We start from the raw sequence: 17620 nt of genomic DNA, 5'->3' as shown, positions 1-17620 counted from the left end.
TGCTGGGTTTGAGGCAGAGCCGGGCTGCGCCACCTGGCCTACCGGGCAATCCCACTGGGCCTGCAAAAAGTGAGGGGCTAAAGATGAGCAGTCCAGGGGCCCTCCCATCACAGCCTTTGCTTGAATTCTTGGAGAATGGACCATCCTTTGCCAGCTCAGGTGGTCCCTAGGGTTGGTGACCCCCTGTCATGACAGTTTGCTCTTCCATAGCCCAAATATCAGACTTCATCAAAGTTGAGATCAATAATTGGGTGCTACAAAACGTTTTTTAAAAACAGGGGTAACATTAATTAGCTCTCAACCTCTGAGCATTAGATCCTAAGACTATCATCACTTGCAGTAGCAGAAGTAAACATAGCACCAGGGTGACAACCGATTTCCCTGGGGCTCTGCAGCACTTGAGTGTGAATCATTCTGTCTGACCTAGTTAATGTTTTTCCCAGGCCATGGCTAGCCTGGAGCCAGGATTGAGTTGGGGGCAGGAACCCAACACCTCCAGTGCACCCATTGTGCAGCAGATACTGTGCAAATGCTCCACCCAGTTTCGCAAGCTCTAGTCAGTGGGTGTTACTACTTGCATTTTACACGGAACACAAGTCATCCATCATCACAGTCCTCGGTTCCTTCAGAGGGAGGGGTCATCTTCTCTTTCAGTATTCAATAGAACTGTGTTTGGCCTCCAGTTTACTTATGGTGGGGGCTGTGGATCCGGCCAGTTGCCAATCCAATATAAATTTTCTTCTTTGGGAAAAAGAGAGAAATGAAGAAAGGAAGGAAGGGAAGGGTCAGGGGAGGAACAAAGGAGAAGAAAGAGAAAAAACAACTCGTTTATAGCAGCACCCTGCCAGCCCCTAGTTATGGATCATGACCACTTGTATTTTTCATACTATACTTACAACACAATGGTGGGTTGTTAAATTAATTTAGTGACTAATGTGATCAGTACTTAAAAAAATAGGAGAGAAAATACCAGTGTGCAACACACATAGTAAATGTAAGTTGTATTTTATGAAATTTTGTTTGCACTGTTTATGTTTCAGTTATGTGTATTAGACTGTGATATAAAAATGTGTTTCTCATTGTGGGCCACAGTCAAAACAGTAAAAACAGCCGTCTAAGTCAATCTGGACAATCCCTTTCATGGTCTTCCCAGTTTCTTTTGAAGCTAGAAGTGGCCGTAAGACCCATTTCTGGGCAAAGAGCAGGGAAAGTGAGCTGAGGAAGGGAAGATTTGAGGGAAGGTGAAGACAACTCTTGTTTTCCTGGTAGAGAGAACAGACGCCTCCTTTGCCTTCCTTTTTCAAATGTGGATAAGATAAGGAAAACCCCCATCTATTACTTGGCACATCAGGCACCTGAGACCCCCCCCCCCAGGGAAGACTCGAATCAGCAAACACTGACCTGTTACCTGGCCCATCAACTAATCTATTACCTGGTGCATCAGCATAACACTAAACCTATTACCAACACATCAACTAACCTACACCTGATACCTCACCCCTCGGACCACCCCAACTTAATAAAAGTGGGAAAAATCTGGTAGATGGAGCTCAGAATTTGGTGGCAAGGTCCCTCTGAGCCCACCGACGAATAGACTTTGATGCTCTAACTGTCTGTGTGCCACTTGCTTTGTCACGGGGACCACCTGCTGTAACACTTGCTGTAACAGATATACTCTGTGATGTCTGGAGCACCAGCAGCCATTTTGAGATAATACAATATGTCCATATGCTAAGAATGGTGGAGCTTAAAGATAAAAGGAGTCTGGGTCTTTATTAACATCATGGAGTGCTGCAGCATGCCTGCACTGCCTACTCCAGACTCCTTACCATGGAGAAAATATTCCCCTATTTCTTTAAGCCAGAGGTTGGTATAAGCCTATTCTGTAAGGGTCCAGATAGCAAATATTTTAGGCTTTGTGGCATAATTGGTCTGTGTCACAACTATGCACTTCTACTGTTGTAGTTTGCAAGGAACCATGACAATATGTAAACCAAAGGATGTGGCTGTGGTTCCAATAAAACTATTTACAACAACAGGTGGCAGGCCACATGTGACCCATGGGCTGTAGTTTGCCAACCCCTTCCCTGGATGATCTTGTTCCCTCTGACCTCATCTCCTCCTACGGCCCCAGCTTCTCTCTGCTCTGATCATGCTGCTCCTCCCATACACCAGGCCTGCTCCTGCCTCAGGGCCTTTGCACTTGCAGCTCCCTCACCCTGGAAAGCTCTTCCCCTAAGTGTGTGCAGGACTCACTCCCTCACAAATCACCTTCTCTCTGAGGTCTTCCTTGGCCCCTGTCTAAAATGCCCTCCTTGACTCGCACATACCACTCTCTGGCAGCCTGTATATTTCAATTCTTTATCACCAACTCCTTAAGGGAGGGACACTGTGTTTCCCTAAACCCCAGCTCTGCCTGGAATGCATAGTATTTAATCAATATCTGATATATGATTGATTTTTCCTTTTTACTAGATTCAGACAAGAAAGCAGACTCAGGGAGGTTCAGTGCTCACGGAAGGTGACATGTACGGAAAGTGGTAGAGTTGGGTTTGCACCTGGTGGCCCCATGTGGTTGTGTTTGTTCCACTGGGGATTGAAGGTAGAACAACATCCACCTCTAATGGGAGATTGGGCCTTAGGGGAGCAGAAGCCACACACAGATTCCTGCAAGACTTCTTGCCCGAGTGCATCGCGCCAGCAAAGGAGGCCTTTGGGAGTCCATTAAGGGAGCAGGGTGTTCTGTTCATCCTGGGCAATCTCATTCTTTGTAGCATTCCTACGTCAGAAAGTCTTTAGAAAACGCCAGTATTCTGTGAACAGTCCAGGCTGATTTGTAAGATCTGTGAAAAGCCAAATGAAAACATTTATGATCCAATGTTTTTAGTAAAGGGCCACGAAGAATGAATTTATCTTTGATAAAGTTGGGAAGCTTAAAGGAGCCCACGAGTCTGACACACACAGGTGACCTAGGCTGTTGGGGAAGGTGCCCTCCAGCAGGCTTCGCCGGTGGCATCTCGGCACCAGGGCACTGCTCCAAGCAGACTCAGAACTTCTTCTTCCCTCTGGTGCTTCCAAAGGAAGGGAAAACGCCTGGGTGCAATCACGTGTTGAGATGTCATTTAGATTTCTCAGTCTTGAAAAATAGGTTTCAATATCTTAATGTAAATGATGTTAATAATGAGAACCATGTTCAAGCCGTTTCCTTAAAATAGTAAATGGGATTTTGAATTAAAATTACTGATTGATTGCTTAAGGCCTTTTATGGATGGTTTTGTGTGATATTTTCCCCTTTATCCTCTCCAATATAACATTCAGAACAAATGACTTTTTCAAGCACGTTTTCAAAAAATCTGTGTGATTCCAAATATGTATTCTTTAGAAAACAATTGGATGATTGCACTTGATTGGCAGGAAGAGGCCAATTAGAGAATGCTTCTTGCACTGTCTGCTTTGGCGGGGTCCTGGAGTAATGAGGTCATCCCACTGCACTATCCTAACACACAGACGGCTTTGCCATCAGTTTTCAGGGGACTTCTCAGAAAATCTGCATATCGCCTATCCTTCCTTCTTCTGTGAAATGGTTTTCATTAATTTCATTTGTTAGCATATGAACAATAACTTCAGGTTAAAATATGGAACTCTTTAACCCATACCACAAAAATGCTAATTTATTCCCCAAATGGACATAAATTTCAATATAGGCTGCATAATTGCCTTCTCATTAAACACACATACACACACATGCATGAATGCTTTACATTTTCTTTTTCCTTTACGATTATGCTTTTTTTTTTTTTTTTTTTTGGAGACAGAGTCTCGCTTTGTTGCCCTGGCTAGAGTGAGTGCCATGGCGTCAGCCTAGCTCACAGCAACCTCAATCTCCTGGGCTCAAGCAATCCTGCTGCCTCAGCCTCCCAAGTAGCTGGGACTACAGGCATGTGCCACCATGCCCGGCTAATTTTTTTTTTGTATATATATATATTAGTTGGCCAATTAATTTCTTTCTATTTATAGTAGAGATGGGGTCTCGCTCTTGCTCAGGCTGGTTTCGAACTCCTGACCTCGAGCAATCCGCCCACCTCGGCCTCCCAGAGTGGTAGGATTACAGCCGTGAGCCACCGCGCCTGGCCTACGATTATGCTTTGAGAAAGATTTTGTATTCCACCCTGTAGAACTAATAAGTACTTGATCACAGGGTTTGCTAGGAGGGAGGAAGCTTGCTTTAAATGGTGATATAGCTAAAAATTGCTGCTGAGATTTCCTTTTGGGGGAAAATAATTGTTTGACCCAAGCCCTTTCTCTACTTAGTCTCTGAAAAGAGGGTGTGGCTGCCTAAGCCACCTCTGCTCCCAAAACACGTGAGGACAAGGATGGCCTAAAAACCCCTAGGCGGAGACCATCAGTAGTTCTGGTTTGGTGAAAGCTTTTTTTCTCCATCCTCTCCTCCCTATCTTCCTGATACTGAAAATACAGAAATTTTTTGGTTCAACAAACAGTGCAAATTGGAAGGCGAGGGCAGGGACTACTTCCCTAGACTTCCCAAGCTTCCCAAGACCTGTGGCCCTTCCCCACCCATCCACACTTCGCAATCCTGCCACTTCCGCCTTGCACTGTGCTCCTACAGGGCGCAGGCAGTGTGGGGCTGCTAGACGGCTGATTATTATTAATGGACATTGTAACCATCTTTAAAACAGACAAAAATAATTATGGTAATGCTAGACTCCTGAACAAATTGCACTTTCAACATAATCATAATTTTAATATAATTATAAAGTAGCCTTATAGTATTCAATATTTTGATTCATTTAACAAAAAGCAAGACTGTTTGATGGGCTCAAAGAGCTAGGCATGAGCCAGCACAGGGCAGGAGGGTTTCAGAAGGATAACACTTCTCAAAGGAGAATGTCTTAAGGCAGACTTTCATCCACAAAGAGCCCGCTGTTGCCGCTCTGGCGGCAGAGTCCCTATGAATAGCTAGACACTGACTGAGAAGCAAGGCCGCGAGCCAGTGAGTGGCCAGGACCTTCCCTCAAGCCAGGATATGAAACAGCTGAAGGAAGCAGAGACCTCCCGGATGGAAAAGTGGAAGCCTGAGAGAAGAGGCACATTTGCACACACAAGGGCTGTCTGTCCCGCTCCTCGACTGTATTTCAAACAGAACATCCTCAGGGCACTCTGGGAAAACCTGCCAGCTAGGCAGTGAGGCAGCTCCCGTGTCCTGGAGGGAAGTGTCATCCCTCTGTCTCTTCTTCCAAGTGTGCAGCTCCTAAGGAATGTAGAACATTCCTAGAGGGGCAAGGGGCAAGCTGGCCCACAGCTAGCCAGACTTGACCCGTTAACCCTGTGTTTAAAAGATGCTTCAGTTGCGTTGACCTCACCTCCCAGCCTGCCATCAATGCCACCTCTGTTAAGCCCCCAGTTTGGTGGGGGCTGCCCATGCCCAAGTTGCCTTCCCAGTCATTGTAACTGTGAACTAAGGACCTGTGTGTTTAAGGAAAGAGAGAGCCATATACTTGCTAAGTTTCTTAAGTTTTATCTCCGCTTGAGAATTGTCTCTGGTTTTGACCTTGAAAACTCTCTCTCTCAGTACAAAAAATGAGCTATCAACTTTATCGTGTGGGAAAAAATAGAATGACCAGTGTGATAGTCAGGGTTCCCCAGAGAAACAGTACCAATCAGTATATATGTATGTCCCACTGGGATTGAGAGATACAGGCAGAGAGATGGCAGATAGATAGACAGAAAGATAGATAGATTTTAAGGACTAATTGGCTCATGTGATCACATGATTTGGGGGTTAGCAAGTCTGAAATCTGCCGGGCAGGCCCCAGAAGGCTGGAGATCTAGCTGAGAGTTGGCATTGCAATGTTGAGTCTGCAAACTGCAGGCCAGCACACTGGAAACGGGCATGGTTTCTATATGCAGTTTTGAGGCAGAATCGCTTCTTCTTCAGGAAACTTCAACCTTTGCAGTTAGGGCCCTCAACTAATTGGATGAGGCCCGCCCACATTAGGAAGGGAATCTTCATTACTCAAAGTCTACTAATTTGTATGTTAATGTCATCTAAAAAACACCTTCACATTGACATCTAGACTGGTGTCTTACCAAACAGCTGGCCACCCAGGTTGATACATAAAATCAACCATCACAACCAGTAGTTGCAGAGAGTTTGACCAGTAGCTCATATTCACTTGTGCTCCTGTCTGGACAGGTTACATGACAGTGGCCTGATGCCTGAGCATGTAACAGTGCCTCTTTTTTTTCTAGGATTTTATGTTTTAATGTACCTACGTAACCTGAGGCAATTTTTGAGAAATTGTTGTTTCTTCATTGTCCTAATGAATCTATGTGAGGGATTGGCAAACATTTTCTGTAAAGGGCCAAAAAATAAATATTTTTATATTTGCCAGCCATACCATCTCTCTTGCAACTGCTTAAGCAAAAGCAGCCATAGATAATATGTAAACGAATGCGTGTGGCTATGTTCCAATAAAACTTTATGCATAAAAACGGGCAGAGGGCCTGACTTGGTTCACAGGTAAAGGAAGGGTTTGTGGTGACATCAGACCTTTTCTCTCCCTGCCAAATCTGATGAAGGAAGTGGATCAACTACACTGTGGGTTAGGGTGCTTTCAGCTGTGAAGAATAAAAACCCAAACAAAGGGGATTTTATTACCTCACATAATAAAGAGGCCCAGGAATGGGTAGTTCCAGGGTTGGGTTAATTCAGTGTCTCAGGGTCATCTTCCCGGACCCCATTTCTTTCCATGTTTGTTCTCTGCCACCTTTGGTGTAGTTCCCTTGGTGTTTCCCTATAGATATGCCCATGTTCAGTGGAAGAGGAGGAAGTGTGCTCCAGGGAGGCTCCTTTTAGTACTGAAGGAAGGAAGCTTTCCTCCTAGCCATTTCCCCTCACTTCCCATTGGCCAGAACTAGGGTGTGGGCACCCTGCCGACGACAGACCCACCATGGCTGGCTGGGTGAAGTGCACGTCTGGCCAAGGGGAGGAAGGTCGATGAGCCATGAAAGTCCAGGCTCTGCCAGTAAGCAAAAGATCAGCGGTGTCCCTTCCCTGGGAAGAAGCCCAGCAATGCCTGCCATGAGCCTGCAGAGTCCAGCAGGCACGGGGCGGGGGGTCCATTCCCGGAGTCAAGGTCACTACCTGTGATGGGTGAGCTAGGTCTAAAGAGGAAGAGGAGGGAACAGGCTGGAGAGACAGCGGTGTGGCAGAACAGTTCCTCGGGAGAGCACCATGCTTGAGAAGTGAGGCTCTGAAAACTGGGAGAGGGCCGGGCAAGAGAGAGGGAGCATGACCAGGAGCACAGGGAGCCACCCAAGCCAGAGAAACAGGAACTGGAAATGCCCATGGGGACATGGAGAGTGACAGCTGGGCCTGAGGCCAGAAAGCTGCTGGGGGTTGGGGGGTGGCCAGTGAGCTCTGGGCTCAGGGAGCAAGAGGCCTGGGAGGGCTCTCTCTGCCAACCTTCTCTGTAAGTCCTGGGCACTGGAACAGAGTGAGCAGGAGCAGCAGGAGACCTGGGCCCCTGGAGGGAACCTGAGGGGTATCCCGGATGTTTGTGCTATGTTCCTAAGCGGCAAGGTGACATTTTCTTGGCCACTTCTTACCTGCATAGGGCAAGGGAGAAAATGCTGAGTCTGGGATTTTTGCCTGGGCTCAGAGGAGGCAGAGCAGGGCCTGGTGTGAGGGCCTGACAGAGCTCAGGCTCTGCTGGGGCCCAGCTCTGCTCAGGCCTGTCAGCCACCCAGGGCAGTTCAAAGGGCAGCGGCCTCTGCAGTGTGGCAGGCGCAGTGCGGATCACCCGAGGGCAGCAGAGCCGAGTGTGTGTGCTGGGTGCAGTTGCTCAGCGCTCAGAATGGAAACGGCCCGTGGGTGTAGGAGGCGAAGGAGATGGAGTGAGCAGCAGTCACAGCCAAGGTGGGGAGCAGCTGCCCTGCCTTGCTCCATCTGAGTTGGCGCACCCCATTCTCCCCCTTCCTTTGCCCCTCCCTATCTGTCATCCTTTCTTCCTCTGCATCCAGTCCAGCCTCCAAAACTTAGAGCCCCAGGTGACTCTGTTGGCAGGGACCTGCTAAGGACCAAATTGTGTCCCTGCTAAATTCATGTGTTGAAGCCCTAATCCCCAAAGTGATGGTATTAGGAGGTGTGGCCTTTGGATGGTGACCGGGTCATTTTCAGGGAGCCCTCATGGATGGGGTTAGAGCTTCTCTAAGAAGAGAAACAGAGCAGTTGATCTCTTTCCCCATGTGAGGATGGGGAAAGAGCAAAGAGGTAGCTGTCTGTGAACCAGGAAGCCGGCCCTCCCTGGACCTGACCATGCTGGCACTCTGATCTCGCACTTTGAACCTTTAGAACTATGAGAAAGAAATGTTTGTTGCTGTTGAAATCCCCTGCCCCACCAGCCTCTGGTGTTTGTTATAGCAGCCCAAACTGACTAAGACAGGACCTAGGGGCCCTGGGCAAAGCCCTCCTCGTTTGAATGGTGGGGGGAGAGGCCCGGAGGAAGGGCCCCGGCCATGGGCAGGTGAGGTCCTCCACCATTCCCAGGCTTGGTCTCCTGGTGGCCCCAAGCACCCTGCTCTGGAGCCGGAATGGTTGCAGGCACTCCTGTTTTCAGCTGCACGCCAGTGTGCAAGATACAAATTCTCCATGCTGCGGTCCCCTCTGTACAGTGGGATTGTAACCAATCTGTCCTCACAGGCCCTGGGAACTGGAGCACCTGGAACATGCAAAGCAGCAAGTCCCCCAGGTCTCAGTTCTCAGTTGTTGTTGTCGTTGCTGATAATGGCTCTTGCCTTGTACTCTATCGCACAGACACCGTCTTTGCTGTGTGTGGAAAATGCACCTGCCCGCCTCAGACTCCAATGGACTTGGCCATGCTCTCCTTGTCTCAAGGCAGACAATGATGTGCTGATAAGATTCTAATCCTGCTTTTGAAGCTCACCTCATATCTGTTTTTCTAGATTGTCCTCTGCCTGAATTCTCGCTCCTAGCACACGGTTGGCAGTTGTAGTGTAGCACCGTGTCTGCCTCACGTCAGCCACACTTAGGGCCTGTCTGTAGGATCAGACAGCACGATGGACTCACTCCCTCAGCCCTAGCACCTTCAGTGCTGCCTGGGACACACAGTAGGTGCTTAGTAGATGTTTGCTGAGTTAAATCGACTCTTGCCCTTAGCAGTCTATTTTCTAGGTTTATACTGGTGCCGCTGGTTTAAAAGAAAGGAACATACTTCACTCTGGAAAGAGGAACCCCAGATTGGGGGCCTGCAAATATATTGCCCAGTTTCCAGGAAGCTGGAAACTGAAGTGACAGTGGGCTGGTGGCACCCTCCTCCCCCGCTGGGCCGTGCGCAGCCTCAGACAGAAGCGGCTAGCTGGGGACAGATGAATCATCAAAGCATGGCCTGTTCACTTTACTCATGATGTGCTTTTTAAAGGGAACTTTAATTTGAGACTCACGGAAGCTTTCATATTCAAGAGGTGCAAACATTCCCTTGGATAGGCTCTCCTACCTGCCCCAACATATTCCCAGTGCAGCCTTCTCTGGTTCTGATGCTCCCACTGCCCCCAGATTGTGGTCCTAAGTGATTATGCAAATTTTCTAGAAGCTCAAGCTGTGAAAACAATTGCACAGAGTACCTTTAGACAGTGTTGGACTTTCCTTGGGCTGCTCTATAGTCTGGGCAAAGGCTCCCAGTTATTGTGGACAGCTGGGCACTCCTGAAGCTTGGAGGTGGCAGGGCCCTTTAGGATGGCTAAATCCCTCAGGTTACATATGAGAAATGGTCCAAGGCCCTAGATTGCAGCCGAGGCAGGTGGGACCATACTCCTAGCATGCCATTCTTCTGTCTATGCAGCTGTGTAACTTTTATCATAACATGAAACTAAGGGCATAACATTCTACTTACTGAAACTTGGCTTATTGAAATTCCTCTTCTCTTCTGTGCAAAGATCATGACTTTGTCCTTCCTTCTTCTCTGGATAATGGCAAGACATTCAGCCAGCCAGGCAGGTCCTGTGGAAGAGCTCCATTACACCCAACAGGGACAGGCCCCCTTTATCTCCTGAGAGCACTACTCTTTCCGCCCCTCTCCAGGTGGTCAAAGCTGACCACCCACCAGCAGGCCAGCAGCTGAGCCCCGGGCTTTGAGAAACAGATGACAGCTGGATGACTGACCAGCTTGCAGAGAAAGCTTTTGAAATTTTGTGCACACAGGGGATGGGGCAAGAGGTTTTCCCATTTCGACATACCAAAGGGTATGTTTCCTTTGAGAGATCTGTGAGGAGTGGGGTGGGGCAGAACACCAGGAAAAGAGGGTCATGCCTGTTTCTCAGCAAGCATGAGCCAGGTCTTAGCTCCAGACTGAGCTGAGAGCAGGAAGGGGCATGATGAGAGTAACTTGCAGCCTGAAGAGACAGCTGCATCCCAGAAGAGCTGACCGAGGAGGGAACAAGCAGTCCCAGAGCAGCCGTAGGCACCCATGTCCCAGGAGAAGAGCATTGAAGGCCCTGTAAGCACTTCAATTACATCATCATATTTAATCCTCAGTCATTCTTGGAGGTTGGGACTATTATTATCCCCTCTTTACAAATGGCGGAGTGGAGGCTCAGAGGAGTTACTTAAGTTCTGGCCACACAGCTGGTGAAGAGCAGACATAGGGCACGAGTCTAGGTCTTATGCACTTGATGGCCAAAGTTCTCATCAGTGCACTCCATTCCTGTATAGTCATACCAAAAAAAAAAAAAAAAAAAATGCAGCTCTTCTGGACTTAGTAGCTCAGAGGACCCTCTTTCCAGGAAAACACTATTTAACTGGAGAGAATTATCAATTATTTAAATCTCTGGAAATTGTCCTAAGTGCACACAGCCAATGGAGAAACATCCATTGAAGAAAATCTACTGAATCCTGGTAAGAACAGTGGCATGGGGTCTGCAGCATTTGGACCACGACCCACTCCCTTAACCCCTCTCAGCTCTGCCTTATGGAAACTGCTACAGGTGCTCTACTCTGGGCAGGTGTGGCCAAGGACACAGGGGCTCCCTCTATCCTCAGCTTCCAGACTAGGCTATAATTTCACACTGGGAGGAAAAGGTGCTGGTGTTTCCATCCCCCTTGGCTCTCTGTTGCAGAAGCTTCACTCTAGGGAGGCACAACCAAGATGACTGAAGGTCCATTCCCCGACTGAGCCCCCACGCACACCGTGGCAGCTCCACTCAGGTGCAGCTGGCTTAGAAGAGGATTCTCAGGGTTGCCTCAGCCCAACTCATCCCTAGGGCAGCGGCTCCACACTTGGAGGGGCAAGCTGAAAACACCAGGGTCTAATCCCCTCAGTACCTACTACAGAGCAGAGCTATCACTCTGGGGGAAGCAGATGGCTGTCCCCAGCCTCAGCTCTCCATGCAGTGCTGCAGAGGTGCTGTCCCCGAGAAAGCCAACAGTCAGGATGAGGAACTCATAGCTTTGCCTGAGGGGAGTGGCTTTGTTTAGAACAGCATGCAGTCTTTCCATGCATCACGGAGCAAGGCAGGGGCCAAATCTGCAGGTGGCAGATACAGGCCAGGAGGGCGGTTCCTTGGGGTGGAGAAGCTGGGGACCTATGAGGGGAAGTGACTGCAGGAAACTGCAGAACACTGGACAGTCACCTATATGAATCCCCTGGTAACATCCCACACCTCCTGTAAGCCCTCCCCTGGACCAGGCCAATAAAAGGAAACCATCTGGGAGTCCTTAGCATCTTTCTCTACTCATGGAGATTGACCTGTTCATCTCTCTGGAATATTTTTGCTTTGTATAGCTTCCTTCTTTTCTGCAATAAAAGCTGTTTGTGTGGAATTGTTTCCTATCTATCACACCAGCATGCTTGTGATGAGTCCAAGCAAGGAGCCACAGAACCAGGACGATCTCTGCCAAGAGGCCGGACCTGACAAGGGAGTTATTGAGAACAACCAAGATCTTGGTGAAGAGCAATTAAAAGTGTGCTCATGACTCCATGGCACTGGTAGCAATAAGCAAAAGGGTAGGACAAGCAGAAGTTTAACAGAGCTGGGAAAGGGATAGCCAAGAAAAGTCCTTTGGGGTTCACAGTCCAGTCTGGGGGCGGGAAGCCGTGTGCAAGTACTAGGCTGCACTCTTCAGGAGCGATCAGAGAAGGATGTGGCAGACACTTGAACACTTTCCCCAATCTGCACACAGAGCCATCAACAAGAAGTGGATGCCTCACTGGCACTCGGGGCTTGAGCACATCCTCTGACCAAACACTGGGTCAGGGGAAACTCCTAGAAAGCCAGGCATAAAAAGAAAATCACATACATACCTGGCAAACTGTCACCCAGTTTTGTGTGCTCAAGGTTGTGCCCTTTCAGGAGTGATCAGAGAAGGGGCACCCAAGCTATTGGTCCCTCGCTGAACATGGGGACAAGTGTAAACTCCTTGCACTGTGATAGAAGCCTCCAACTGCCCCTGCCTCCCCTGCAACTGGCAGTGGTAAAGGGTAAGTATCTAATTTGTCAAGGGGGCTTGATCACAACTTTCCTTTTTTTTTTTTTTTTTTGAGACAGAGTCTCACTCTGTTGCCCGGGCTAGAGTGCCATGACGTCAACCTAGCTCACAGCAACCTCAAACTCCTGGGTTCAAACAATCCTTCTGCCTCAGCCTCCTGAGTAGCTGGGACTATAGGCATGTGCCACCATGTCCGGCTAATTTTTTCTATATATTTTTAGTTGGCCAATTAATTTCTTTCTATTTTTAGTAGAGATGGGGTCTCGCTCTTGTTCAGGTTGGTTTCGAACTCCTGACCTTGAGCGATCTGCCTGCCTTGGCCTCCCAGAGTGCTAGGATTACAGGTGTGAGCCACCGCACCTGGCTTAATCACAACTTTTGATCAATAAATGGCTTTTGCTGACCCAGAGGAAACTCCTAGGTAATGAAGCTAAAAGATTAAAAGCAAGGAAAAAAATCTAAGCAGCGACATTAGAGGCTGAACAATGGGAAAAAATTGATTGACTTCACAGAATTAGTCCAGCCAAGTCAAATGAATAAACAAACAATTACAAGACATCAAGCAGAAAAGGAAAGAGAACAAGTATCAGAAAAGGAGGGAGAACCTGTATCCTGTATCCAGAGATGCTACCAGATATTATTTAAAATGTCTAGCTGTTAACACAACTTTTTGAGACGTTAAAAGAAACAAGAAAGTTTGATATGCAGGGGGATAAAGCAGGCAATGGACACAGCTTTTGAGGTGGCCCAGAGGTTGAATATAGCTGACAGAGACTGCAAAACAGCTATTACAACTATGTTCAAATAACTAAAGGAAACCACGTTTAATGAATTAAAGAAAAGTATGGTGATGTTTTGTCACATAGAGAATATCGGTAAAGAGGTAGGAATTATTTTTAAAAGGACCAAATGAAAATTCTAGATTTGAAAAGTACAGTAAGTGAAATTAAGAATTCACTAGATAGACTTAACAGTGGGTTTGAGCTAGCAGAGGAAAGAATCGGCAAACTTGAAGATAAATTGATGGCAATCTGAAGAACACAGAGAAAAAAGAATGAAGAAAAGTGAACACAGCTTCATAGTAATGTGGGACACTGTTAAGCACACTAGCATTTGCATAATGTGTGTATCAGAAGAGAGGAGAGAGAAAAGGAGCAGAATAAATATTTTAGTGTATAATGCACAGTAAGCAATTATGGTTAACAGTAAGGTACTATATATTATGAAATTATTAGAAGAGAGGCTTTTGAATGTTTTCACCACAAAGGAATGATAAATGCATGGGGTGATGGATACACTAACTGCCCTGGTTGGATCATTATACAACAAAGATATATATTGAAACATCAAATTGTACTCCATTAATATGTACAATTACAAAGGGTCAATTAAAAATAAATAAAAAAATTTAAAAAGTACTATGCAAATAGCAATCATAAGAGAGCTGGAGTGGCTACAACAATATCAGACAAAAATCAACTTTAAAACAAAAAATGTTAGCAAAGATAAAGAGGGACACTTCATAATGACAAAATGTCAGTGCATCAAAATGATGTAAAATTATAAACTTACAGGCATATCACATTAGAGTACCAAACACGTAAAGCAAAGCTGAGAGAACTGAAGGGAGGATCAGACCAGTTAACAGTAATAGTCAGATACTTCAATACTCACTTTGGATAACGGGCAGAGCAACTGGGCAGGTGATCAGCGAGGCCCTGGGAGGCCTGGCCAACACTACAAACTACTTAGACTTCACAGAACTCCACAGGGCACTCCGTCAACAACTGGAGAGCACATGTTCGACTTGAGAGCATATGGAACATTCTCCAAGACACACAATAAGGTAGGACATAAAAGAAACTTAATACATTTAAAAGGACTAGAATTATACCAAATATATTCTCCATCCACAATGAAATTGATTAGAATATGTGTAAATTAAACAACACCCTCCTAAATAACCAATAGGTTAAAGAAAATAATCACCAGGGAAATTAGAAATATTTTGAGATGAATGAAAACAAACATGCAAATAGACCATAACATATGGGGTGAAGTTAGAGTTTGCTCAGAGAGAAATTGTTAACTATAAATATGTATAGACATAGAAGACATGTCATATCAATAACCTAAACTTCCCCCTTTTTCCTGGAAAAAGAAGAGTAAACTAAATGCAAAGTAAGTAGAAGGAAGGAAAGAACAAAGATGAGAACAGAAATAAATAAAATAGAGACTATAATAATGATAAAGAAAATCAGTAAAACCAAAAGTTTGTTCTTTAAAAAGATCAACAAAATTGACAAAACTTTAGCTAGATTGACTAAGAAAAAATGAGAGAAGACTCAAGTTACTAACATTGGGAATAAAAAGAGGGGGCGTCACTACTGATCTTATGGAAATATAAGGGAATATTATGCCAACAAATTAGATAGCTTAGATGAAATGGACACATCCCTACAAAGACACAAACTACAGAAATTGATTCAAAGGAGAAATTTTTTTCAAAAATCTGAAGATTTATATATAATGAGTTTGAATTAGGCCCAGGCCCAAATGGCCTCACTGGTGAATTCTACCAAAATGTGAAGAATTGATATCAGTCCTTTACAAACTCTCAAAAAATAGAAGAGGAGGGAACACTTTCTGAATCATTCTATGAGGTCAGTATTGCCCTGATGCCAAAATAAGACAAAGACATCAAAAAGTAAAAAAATTATAGACCAAACTCTTATAGATAGAGACACAAAAATTCTCAACATAATCCAGCAACATATGAAAGGATTACATACCATGAACAAGTAGAATTTATTCCATGAATACTAGTTGTTAAATATCTAAAATCAATTAATATAATAAACCTTATGAATAGAATAAAGACCAAACAGCACATGGTCATCTCAATAGCTGCAGAAAAAGTATTTAACAAAATCCATTACTGTTTCATAATAAAAACGTTCAATAAACTAGAAATAGAAGGAAACTTTCTCAGCTGGATAAAATTCCGTCACTAACGTAGTACTCAGTGGTGAAAGACTAAATGCTTTCCCCTACAATCAGGAACAAGACAAGGATGTCTGCTCTTGTAACTTCTATTTAACATTGTACTAGAGGCATTAGCCAACTATATTAAACAAGAAAAAGAAATAATAAGTTTCTGGTTGGAGAGAAAGAAGTAAAACTCTTTATATTTGCAGATGACATGATATTGTATGTAGATCATGATAAAGTATCTATTAAAAAACTGTTATAACTAATAAATTTGTTCAGCAAGTTTGCAACATACATGATCCACACAAAGTAATCATATTTCTGCATACTGGCATTTGAAAATAAAATTATGAAAACAATTCCATTTATAAAGGCATGAAAATGAATAAAATACTTAAGAATAATTTCAATAAAAAAAGTTTGAGACTTGCACATTGGAAATTACAACATTGTTGAAAGAAATTCAAGAAGATCTAAATTAGTGGAAAGACACCCCAAATTCCTGGATTAGAAACAGTATTGTTAAGATGAAATACTCCTCCAATTTATCTACTGAGTCAAAGCAAATAAATCCCTGCGACTATCTCAGCTTGCTTTTTTTCAGAAATTGAAAAACTGATCCTAAAAATCACATGGAAGTGCTAGGGACCCTGAATAGCCAAAACAAATTTGGGAGGGCTCAGACTTCCTGGTTTTAAAGCTTACTACAAAGCTGTAGTATTCAAAACAGTGTGGCAGTGGGGATGAGGATTCAGGGGTCCTCAAACTTTTTAAACAGGGGCCAGTTCACCGTCCCTCAGACCGGTGGAGGGCTGGACTATAGTTAAAAAAAATTATGAACAAATTCCTATGCACACTGCACATATCTTATTTTGAAATAAAAAACCAAACGGGCAAAAACACCCACATGTGGCCTGCGGGCTGTAGTTTGAGGACGCCTGGAATAGATAAACAGATCAATGGAATAGAGTTGCAAGTTCAGAAATAAACTTGTTTATGGTTTGTTAATTTTTGATAAAGATATCAAGACAATTTGATTCAACAAATGGAATGTGTTGAAACATCAAATTGTACCACATAATGTCCATTTGTTGAACAAATGCTGTAACAACTGGATGTCTACATGTAAAATAATTAAGTTAGATTCCACCTTATACTACACACAAAAATTACCTCAAAATTGATCATAGATCTAAATATAAGAGCTAAAATTATAAAAATCTTAAAAACACATAATAATGAATCTTCATGACCTTTGGCTAGGCAATGATTTCTTAGATTTGACAACAGCAACAAAAAAAAACAAGCAACAAAAGAAAAAGAAGATAAATTAGACTTCACCAAAATTAAATCTTTGTGCTTTAAAGGACACTGTCAAGAGAATGAAAAGGGAACCCACAAAATGGGAGAAAATATTTGCAAAGTGTATATCTGATAAGGGCCTTGTACCCAGAATATATTAACAACTCTTACAACTCACAATAAAAAGGCAAATAGCACAATTAAAAAACAGGCAAAGCATTTTGAATAGATGCTTCTCAAAGAAGATAATCAAAGGCCAATAATTACATAACAAGATGCTTAACACCAGGCATTTGAAAAATGCAAAAGAAGACCACAATGGATAAATAAAAAGATTGTCAACTGCAAGTGTTGGCAAGGAGGTGCAGAAAGTGCTGATGGGAATATAAAAAGGTACAGCCCTTTTGTCAAGAGTTGAACACAAAGTTACCATAAGACCCAGCAACTCCACCCCTAGTTATCACCCTAGCGAAACGAGGGCCTATGTCTATTCAAAAACGTGTACACAAATGTTCATAGCAGCATTATTCATTACAGGCAAAAAGTGGAAGCACCTCTGAAGTCTAACAATGGATGAATGGATAAACACAATGTGGTTTTGCCATACAATGGAATATTATGCAGCCAGGAAGGAAAAGAAATAAAGATGCATGCTACAACATGGATGAACCTCAGAAATATCATGCTAAGTGAACAAAGTCACAACAGATCACATATTATATGATTCCATTTGTATGAAACACCCAGAACAGGAGCATTTGTAAAGACAGAAGGTAGATTAGTGGTTGTTTAGGGAAGGGGATG

General features: G+C 44.5%; 1 long non-coding RNA gene across 1 annotated transcript; it reads right to left on the bottom strand.

Annotated features, from left to right (window-relative positions):
• Positions 1 to 2449: 2449 nt before the first annotated feature.
• Positions 2450 to 10173, bottom strand: LOC142875673 (uncharacterized). The gene is made up of 2 exons (XR_012922993.1): positions 9933 to 10173; positions 2450 to 2843 (listed from the first exon to the last, which is right to left on the bottom strand). It is a non-coding gene; the product is annotated as an uncharacterized LOC142875673 (long non-coding RNA).
• Positions 10174 to 17620: the final 7447 nt, after the last annotated feature.

Source organism: Microcebus murinus, chromosome 14 (assembly GCF_040939455.1).
Source record: "Microcebus murinus isolate Inina chromosome 14, M.murinus_Inina_mat1.0, whole genome shotgun sequence".
Taxonomy (NCBI): Eukaryota; Metazoa; Chordata; class Mammalia; order Primates; family Cheirogaleidae; genus Microcebus; species Microcebus murinus.
Note: the sequence above shows the minus strand (reverse complement) of the source record. Positions and strands in the feature narration are given on the sequence as shown.